This window comes from Cibotium barometz, chromosome 13 (assembly GCF_041138505.1).
Source record: "Cibotium barometz isolate CiBa-2024 chromosome 13, ASM4113850v1, whole genome shotgun sequence".
NCBI classification, from domain to species: Eukaryota; Viridiplantae; Streptophyta; class Polypodiopsida; order Cyatheales; family Cibotiaceae; genus Cibotium; species Cibotium barometz.
The window spans coordinates 54,301,140-54,311,431 of NC_141058.1; positions in this window are offsets into that span (position 1 = coordinate 54,301,140).

The window sequence follows — 10,292 nt, forward strand, 5'->3', positions numbered from 1 at the left end:
GGGTGTATCTTAAAGTCCTAAACGACTCTATTATGACGATGAGGATTGGCAAATTATCTTCTTGATGTTGTGGTCCTTTCTTGATCACAACAAAGAATAGTGATGTGGCTTAATGGTTAGCACTACCTCCTGGAATCAAGATTCACCTTGTGTTTCACATTAGCCATTTGAAAGAACATCTGGGCAAAGGTGATGCGGTATATTGCTATGGAACCCGAGTTGGTTATGGATAAATGTACTAGACGGTCTCGACATGCCATCTATTCAAAGTACAAATGGAAAGGACGGTGTGAGGTCGAGGCTACATGGGAGTCAATGGATAGTCTGAAGAGTCGCTTTCTCGGGTTCTAGGTTAAACCTTAGCCTAGGGGTAAGGCATCTTAATTGGGGGTTAGTAGCTTTTATGAGACATGTGCTATATTCGGCTCTTGGTTTATAGGAGGCCTATATAAGTGACTTTACGAGTCAGTTTGAGTTAGAGCTCCTCAGACTTGGACTCGAGGCCTTGAGACTACTCCATGTTAGCATCCGCCGATGGTAGTGTATTGGTGGTATGGGATGCTAGGGACTTTGCACGTGGAGTCATATCTTTGATGCTACTATCCCCTCATGCATGGGGGGTGAGCCTGAATGCCTCTATGGTTGGGCGGTGAGCTAGATGCTAGTCTTTTTGTGCGCTATACTTAATTGCGATTCGTAGGGTTTGCTAGCCTGGGGCTTGACACATTGTCTCTCTTGGTCGTCCATCTCCCCCTTCTCGGTGTCATTAGCTCCGTGGACTATGGTTTCACACACTAGGACTCTGACTTGACTTCTATGAAGGTATTGACTCCTACTAGTGGTAGAAGCATGTGACAAATGTCTAACAAGTGTTTGGCACACCTTGTGTAATGTTTATAGTGTGACTTGCACATGAACTGTGACACTGACGGGATTCTAGACCTAGATGTTGTTTGGTAGGCAGCTCCTGGACAAGGGCTCATAGCATGCACAATGCCCATCAAAATGATCTTTCAAGTGTATTGGCTAAGCAAGGTGTCCACATGCACCCTAGTTGAGCACATGTGCACATGACATTTCCTCTTGCGCATGTTGTTTACAGAACATGTCTACCATTGCTTTCGGACAAGTTGTCAACAATGTTGGATCTTTCTTGTAGGAGTGCTTGTCAACTCTTAGAGGGTCCTGTGTATTGGGATTTGGGACTATTGTCTTCTTGACTTGATTTTTTGGCAAAGATTTGATCGATAGATGGCATATTCCTATTTCTTCTTTGGTAGATAACAGACTCCTTGATCCGACTACAAAGTATACTTCTTTCTAGCTCTTCTTAATACTTTCTTCCTCTTGCATGAGACATCCTCAGTATTGCCGCAATCAAACAAGACCATGACCTGCCAGTCATTAATAAGACGCGGACACACTTGAGGAGCTCGGGAGACTCTTTGACTTGGACGTAACTCTGGTCTTTTTGATTCATAGAATCACTAGTGGAGTTCCCTTGCTCTTTGACACACCTACGAGTATGCAGGGTAGAGCCAAACATCAAATATTTGCCGATGAGGTGACATGTGGCATTGCCAATGGCAATGATGATGTGGCGATGGGGGGATGTGGCACTAATGACACGACAATAGGGTACAACTGGCTAACAACAATACTATCGGTTGACTAGGAGCATTGGCACATATTTATATGTGGGTAGCTAGATCGTCATATTCATCCGCTTTCCCTAGTGTCGGACTTCGTAGAGCGTTTATCTGTAGGCGAAGTGCTAGCCAAGAGTGTACATTAGGTCATAGAGCTGTGATTTGATGTCTTCATTCTCAGCCCTATCTTGTACTTGAATTTCAGTTGCATTACTTTTGTCTTGTACATAATATAAAGCAATAGTTTAGGACTCTTGTGTGTGCTGTGTGTGTGATTTCGTTGCACTCTTCTTTCTATCTCGGGGGAGTGTCAGTTCAAACTGTTTTTGTTTGATTTTGTGTTTTCTACACAATAGCAACAACATTTGGTGTGCAGACAAGGCCATCGTCATCTTCGATATCACATCTTCAAGTTTATCTTAAACAACAACAACATCGTCATTATCATCAATTTTTGCATTCTTGCTTAGTATCATTTCCACATTCTACACTGCAATTTTCATACACTTTCTAGGTTTTCATCGTCATAAGTGATCTACTGGGCAACCATCTCGGTTGCATTCAATGGACAGTTATAATACTCGCATGCAGTTGGAATATTTCTGTGTTAGACATTAGTTAATTGCATGCAAAATGGCAGGCAATGGGGATAAGCTTGATGGGAGAAACTACTCATTGCGACCCTATACGATGTGCCATGTATTTGTGGGCCTATATAATGCGCCATGTATTGGTCGCCAAAGGGCTTTGGTATGTTGTTATTGGCATTGAGACACACCCTGTTTCGCCATCACAATAACATAGTACAAGTACTTTGGACGATGATACAAGTTTTGATGTAACTATGGTATCCGCCTCCACACCTCCCACAGTGGAACAAGCCAAGTGGGATGGCATGGGTGCATAGGGAGAGGAGATAGTGAGCATTCTTACCTTACACTTCTTTATGGCTTTAGACCACTTACGATTAATATTAATGTGTGATTTAGCATTTTAGAGGCTCGACAACATCATATTGGTGAGATAACTATCAAAGTCTAGATGAAGCATTAATTGAGAGGTATGGCAAGCTCTAATACACAACTTGAAGGTGATTTACCCCCTCCCTCCTGGGGTCATCTTGTGGGGTTGCTTGTTGTTTACATGGTGCTCATATGGATGTGAAAGACAAATGATTGTTGGATGGCTAAGAAGCTCATTTAAACTCAATGAGTGGGATTGGTTGTCTTAGGATGAGGGAGATTAGGTTGCTTCTCTATATTGCCATGTTTTGGAGAGAGCTTCTCAAGTCACTTATTTCTTATACTTGTAAAGCCATAAACCTCTTTGTAATGACATAATTTTACTATGCTAGATTCTCGTCACTCAAGTGACTTAAAAGTATAATTAATAATCATATGAGCTCCCCATTTATAAAATACATAAATACTATTGTCTTTGCATAAATATGTACGATCAACTACGAGAGTGTACACATCTATACTCTTAAACACAAGCTTTCCCCCTTCCACGCGGCCAAAGGAGAGGATGGAGAGAGCCAAGGGAGAAAGGGGAGTGATTCATACTACCTCTTTCTCAATTTTGAATTTTGATTTTTTGAAAGGAGGGCTATTCCTTCTTAACTAATCTCTCTTTAAAGGTGAGTTTCATGGTGAAAACTTCAATGTCTAAGTTTCTCTTTCATTGTTAAAAAAGAAGAAGACAAAAGACATTACATGTAAGATGCGTGAGCTCACCTCACCACGTACCTCCTCACGTACCTCCACGCATAAAAATTTAATTAATTGAAATTATGTGTATTTGTGTATATATATAAATTATTTATATTGATCAATTATGTGTATTTGTGGATATATATAAAGTATTCATATTTATAAATACATATATAAGGTATATGCATCTAAATATAATAAAATATAATATTATATATAGCATGTGTGTGTGAGAGAGAGAGAGAGAGAGAGAGAGAGAGAGAGAGAGAGTATGTATGCATGTGTAAATATAATATTATATATAATATATATTTGCATGTGTGTAAGAGAGAGTTTTTAATGTGTGGTAGAGTGTGTGTGTGTGTGTGTGTGTGTGAGAGAGAGAGAGAGAGAGAGAGAGAGAGGAGAGCGTGTGTGTGTGTGTGTGTGTGTGAGAGAGAGAGAGAGAGAGAGAGAGAGAGATAATTTATATGTGTGAGAGAGTATGTGGGGGGACTGAGTGTGTGTTTGCATTAATGTATGTGAGGGTCTACACATGTGTGTGTGTGTGTGTGTGTTAGAGAGAGAGAGAGAGAGAGAGTACATTTGCATTAATGCATGTGTGTGTCTGTCGTGAGAGAGAGAGAGAGAGAGAGAGAGAGAGAGAGAGTGTTTGCATTAATGCATCTGCGGGGGTGTGTACATGTGTGTGTAAGAGAGAGAGAGAGAGAGAGAGAGAGAGAGAGAGAGAGAGAATATATATATATATATATATATATATATATAGTAAATATATACTATTATATAAATATATAATAATATTTTTTAAATATGATAATTTAATATAAATATATATAAATAATACAACATAAAATATATAAGTATACATAATATTATATATATATAATTAATAAATAATAATAATAAGAAAACTATATATATATATATAGTAAATATATAATAATATTATATTAATACTATTATATATAAACACATTCACACGTACGTACATAGTCACACACGTGTGTGGAGAGAGAGAGAGAGTTTCCTCACTAATGTATTTTCTTATTACGAAAAAAAGAGAGACAGAAAGTGTGTGTGTGTGTGTGTGTGTGAGAGAGAGAGAGAGAGAGAGAGAGAGAGAGAGAGTTTCTATGTGTGTGTGAGAGAGTGTGTATGCGAGACAAGTGTGAGATGAGAGATACTACATGTGCACGTATATGTGTGTGAGAGAGAGCTATGTGTGTGCACATAATAGAGACATAAAGAAAATGCATGTGAAAGATACACACACAGATATGTGTCTATGTGAGAGAGTCACACATAGACACATGCACACACACAAACACATGTACACATGCATACACACATGCACATAGATATGCGTCTATGTGGTGAGAGAGTCACACATAGACACATGCACACACTCGAACACATACACATGCACATGCATACACATGCATATAAATACACATCGGCGCACACACACTTACTCACACATGCTTATATACACATGCACATGTCAAGATGTGCTGTGTGTATGTGGAAGATAAGGAGGTCAAATTGCATAGTTTGGTTGACATCCTCATGGGAGAGCTGGAGACAAGAGCTGGAGAGAAGGGGTGTCCAAGCTATATACTAAAGAGGTAGGAGGTGGTATATCTAGAGCAAATGTCCTTAGAACCAGGTGGAAACTCACGTGTGCCATGCTCAAGTGTCACCTTGAAGTGCGATCTATTGTGAGGACTCCAGGGGGTAAGCCTTGGGTATCTGTGGAGACTCATTGTACTGATGTAATGGAGGTAGGTGATATGACTGTGTGAAAAAGTGTGTCCACCACTATTAGGGCTACATCAAACTCTATGCCTGAATGATCGCATGTGGCCGATGGTTTATTGCAAATCATGCAAGAGAACATCATGACCTGGGGTCTCTCCACATGATGCCAATCCTACTCTAATAGATATGGTCCCTAGAAAGGTGCTCTATACATCAAGGCTGGTGGGACAAGGGTGTTGAAGAGCCAACCCTTCGTTGTGGGATCCTGGAAATGAGCCTAGATGCACTGTCACTCAAGTAAGGCCAAAGTGCATATCCTCATGTCATCTAGTGCATGCTGCTATGGTAATCAACGTAAAGTGGCAGCCACTAAAAGTAGCTCTGAGGTGCACATGTGTTGGGAAAATCTCCACCACGGCTCTCCTATATGTGAAGCTCAATCTAGATGTGTAGGGACGGGAGGTGTAAACCATGACCTTACCAAGGTTCACAGTGAGATCTCACTGTGTATAGAAAACCTGTAGAGTATCCAAGTATCTCTGAAGTCGCTTGTTGAATCTGAGATGAGCACAATGTCATCTACGTAGAGTGAGATCTCACTATGTATAAGAAACTTATAAAGTATCCAGGTGCCTCTACCTCGATTGAATCTGATATGAGCAAAAGGTCATCTATGAAGAGAGGGAGGGGAATGAGTAGGCCTACAAGTGGAGTGCTTGACCTGTCTAATCTGTCAATGAAGCTTGATATCTCATCAATGTAAAGGCCAAAGAGAGTGGATGATAAAGGGTAGCCCTATTTCACCCCAACAGTAATAGCCTGATCTCCTATGGCATCCCTCATGGGGCTCTCACCATCCTATATGAATGACTCATAAAGAGAGAGAGTAAGTTAGGCGATAAAGGGTAGCCCTATTTCACCCCAATAGAGAGAGAGTAAGTTAGGCGATAAAGGGTAGCCCTATTTCACCCCAATAGTACTATAGATCTCTCATGCTATCCCTCCAAGGGCTCTCACACATCCTATGAGACTGACTCATAAAGAGCAATGATGCTCCAAATTATGTCAGGATGATGGAGCCCTGATGTCCTATAGGTGCTAGAGTAATTGGGCCCAAGGAATAGTATCAAAAGCCTTGCCAAGCAAAGTCCACAAAGAAACAATAGATTCTCTGATGGCATGCTTTGCCCTCCTCGATGATGGATTGAAGGGTGAAGATGTGGTCGAGTGTTGAGAAGCTCCTTCGAAAGGTTGCCTATCCCGGGCCCCTACACCCCTGTCTCTCTGCAAAAGGAATCGAGCTATGTCTCTAGTACCAATCCAAATAGTGTGTCCAATCATGATTGTCCTGTAGTTATTGGGGTCAAGTGGATCTCCAGCTTTGAGGATGGGGGTGATGGTGTTAGTGCACCAGGAAGGTGGGAATCCATCACACATGGCTCTATTGAAAATGTAGGCTAGTAAGGGTGCAAGTGTGTCATCCTCATGTGAGATGTACTTGACCATGAGATTACCTCATGGTCCGGTGATCACCATTACATAGTCTACGAATAGCAGTAAGAGTACCATGCTCGGTGTGAAGAAAAAGAAGGGGGTGGGGTGGGGTGGGGGTAAGTAGAGGTGGCTAGTTGGGGATGTGATAGAGAGAGTGTGCATGTGTTTGGGCATGTGATGGGCATGGGGGGGCAATGCTCAAGAGTTCTCTCCAAGCATCCTTGTAATTAGGTCCTTCGAAGAGTCGATATAATTCATCCTCTTTCAAAGCATAGAACTCTAGTTTCTTGCATTTGGTAATGCATCTAGAAATCTGTAATGGAGTGGGGTGGGATGTGTAGAGGTGGCTGATCAGGGATGTGATAGAGAGAGTGTGCATATGAGTACCAAGTGTGTGGGCATGTGATGATGGGCATAGGGGGGCAGTGCTCATCATAGAGTTCTCTCCAAGCATCCTTGTAGTTAGGCCCTAGGAAGAGTCGATATAATTTGTCCTCTTTCCGAGTGTAGAACTCTCATTTCTTGTATTCAATAATGCACGAGAATTCCATTATACTAAAGCACCTCGAGATTTATTGAGATTTTCCCTAGCATTCATCATCATACCAACCATTATGGGGCATGGTGTTTCATGACTTGGTGGTGTAGTAGGGTGTGCATATGAAGGAGGTGGTGGTAGATGTGTGAAGGATGCGGTCAACTGGGATGTGAGAGTGGCAAGGGGGGTAAGAGGGTCCACATCCTAGAGGTGGCAATAAATGTGGTATGAGTAAACACCATCAAGTGCATGATCAAAATGGATCTGGGTGTAGTGAGAGGTGAGGGGCGTTTGGGCATTGTGGGTAGTGTGCACATGAGGGTGAAGCGAAGATAGGTGCACACTGCTAGGATATGTGTTGAGAATCAACCAAACTGATAGGACAAGTATCAATGTAACATGAAAATGAGAGAGAGAGAGAGAGAGAGAGATGTTATTAATGTCTTACGAAATACTCAAAGGATCTATGAGACCAAAAAACTATTACATGTGATCCATGAGTAAACTTGATGCCAAGACAACATGAAAAAGGTAAAAGACTAGTTATGTTGAAAGGATAGATAGGTAAAAAGACTAGTTGTGCTGAAAGGATAGATAGGTTCAATGTTCTACATAGACCATGTGTGTATAATAAAGTAGTTTGCAAAAAACCCTTTGTGTCCAGGCTCATAATGTGATACTCCTCATCACTGAGCATGCACTTGGCCTCGATATCCACCACATGTGGGGCTACCTCTCTATATTGTTGAAGCAAGTTTTGGGTGTAGTGCTTGTGAGTGGAGGGTCTAGGTCACCGAGAGCAGGGGCATCTAACTCTTTGGAGGAGTGCACTCTCTCAAAGGACTCCTTGAGTGCATGATGCAAGATTTTTGTGTGTCTAGATGGGGGTGTCTAGCTCTGTCCTAGTCCATGTGTCCCACGGAACCTTATGCATTCTCTAGGGCTCTTTGTTGGGACCAAAGAAGTCGGTCATAGATGTCTGTGCAATATCTCGCATCTTGGGTTTCTACCTCAATAATTTTTCTCTTTGCAGTTCCTCAACTCCAATAGGTATATTCCTAAGCATCTATAATCTCTATAATGCATCACCTGTGAGACAAGGGCCCGAACCCCTCCCTAAAGGGGGTAGAGGCATCTACTCTCAGGAGGGATTACGCTCTCTCTTGGAGGACTCCTTGGGTGCATAGTGCTAGCTTGTCATAGTTTTGGAATATGCTCACTTGATGGGGATGTCTAGATCTATCTCCATCCATGTGTCTCGACGAATCTTCTGCATGTTGGGGCTCTATACTAGGGGCTAAAGAATCCAGTGATAGATGTCTATGTAGTATCTTGCATCTTGGGTTGTCCCAAGCATCTATGATCCGTATAATGCATCACCCATGACAAGGGCCCGAACCCCTCCCTAAAGAGAAATTGGTAGCATCCGTGTATCTCATAGTGAAAATTGGCATCATCTAAGTATGCGTAATTCTCATGAGACTCGACCTCCCCTAGGAGTGATTGGCATCTAAGTATGGGCTCGATCTCCCCTAGTATTACATACTTATTTATCTCATGGGATGCCATATGCTCTCCTTGTCTCAATCCAAGGGCGATGTGTGGCAACACCCTCAGAAGACCAATGATAATCCTCATGGCTTGGGACATGTATCTATGGAGATAACTAAGAATCTCAATGAAATCATCCCTTGTGACCCTCAAGAAATGCTCTCTCTAGGATTGAACCTTCAGAGAAATGTTAATCGAGGATATCCATGTCTAGTATGTATGAAATCTAGTAAGATCTAGATGGATCTAGATGGATGATGCGGTTAATCTCCTGGCGGTGAGAGATCAAGGAAGGGGTTGTGTACTCAAAGGAAATGTCATCTCCCATAGGCTTTTAGGAGGAATAATATCAATCCTTACATACTTAGAAGCCACATTGTCAATGTGATGTGTTGCAACGTTGGTTGTCTCACTGCATGCTTCTTCAATTGCAACATTGGTTGTCTCACTGCATGCTTCTTCAATTGTAACATTGGTTGTCTCATTGCATACTTAGAAGAAGCCACATTGTGAATGATCAAAGAATCATCATGTGTTGCAACATTGGTTGTTTCACTGCATGCTTCTTCAATTGCAACATTGGTTGTCTCACTGCATGCTTCTTCAATTGCAACATTGGTTGTCTCACTGCATGCTTCTTCAATTGTAACATTGGTTGTCTCATTGCATTCTTCTTCAATTACAACAAACTGCTCTATTACTATAGCATGACTGGATTTCTTGGTCTTAAGAGTGTCATTCTTGGCATCTACCTTTTTTTTCTTACATTATTAAGAAATATGCCATTTATTGTGATAATAAAATAATTCAACATTGTTTCTAGTTAGCCCTTATTCTTCTTCTTCTTTGTATTTAAAGAGTAAGTCCTTACCCTTCTTCTAGTTCCCACCATCGTGATTCTCTATCCACATCACTCTCTTTATCATGAAGTAATGAGCTAAACTCTTCAAATGTGAGAGAATTTAGCCTAACACCAACATTTATAGATACATAGTTATCATATCTGGAATGCAATACGTTTAGACTAATGACAAGGAAGATTTAGGGGGAGAAAACATGCTAGCCACATAGATCTTTAATTTAGGTGAGGAATACCTCCACCACTTCACCTTCATTTAATTTCTCCTATGCTGATTTTTTAGATTCTAAATCCTTGATGGATTTGATGTCTCATATTGGCTATACAAAATAGCTCATGCATTTGTAGTTGGGGAGACATGATAAATTATGGTTAGCACACTCTCTTCTAGACTAAATTATGGTCAACACACTGTCTTTCGAACTAAATTATGGTTAGCACACTATCTCCCAGACTAAATTATGGTTAGAATCCGAACAACTTGAACGTTTTTTTTTAAATTCCCCGAGCTAAAGGGCAAAACTTGACAAATAAAGGATCAGTGGCAATTGGAAAGAGCAGTTACATTGGTAGAAATAGTTACAAGAAGCGGATTGCATGCCCTGGTCGGGAACAAAGACTCTATTGAATTGATAAAAATATTTTCCCGAGGGTCAACTCTGCTTTTGCTCATGTTTTGGGACGTAGTCCTTGGGGGTTTTGCCGCTCCATCAAATTATGCAAATTATTAT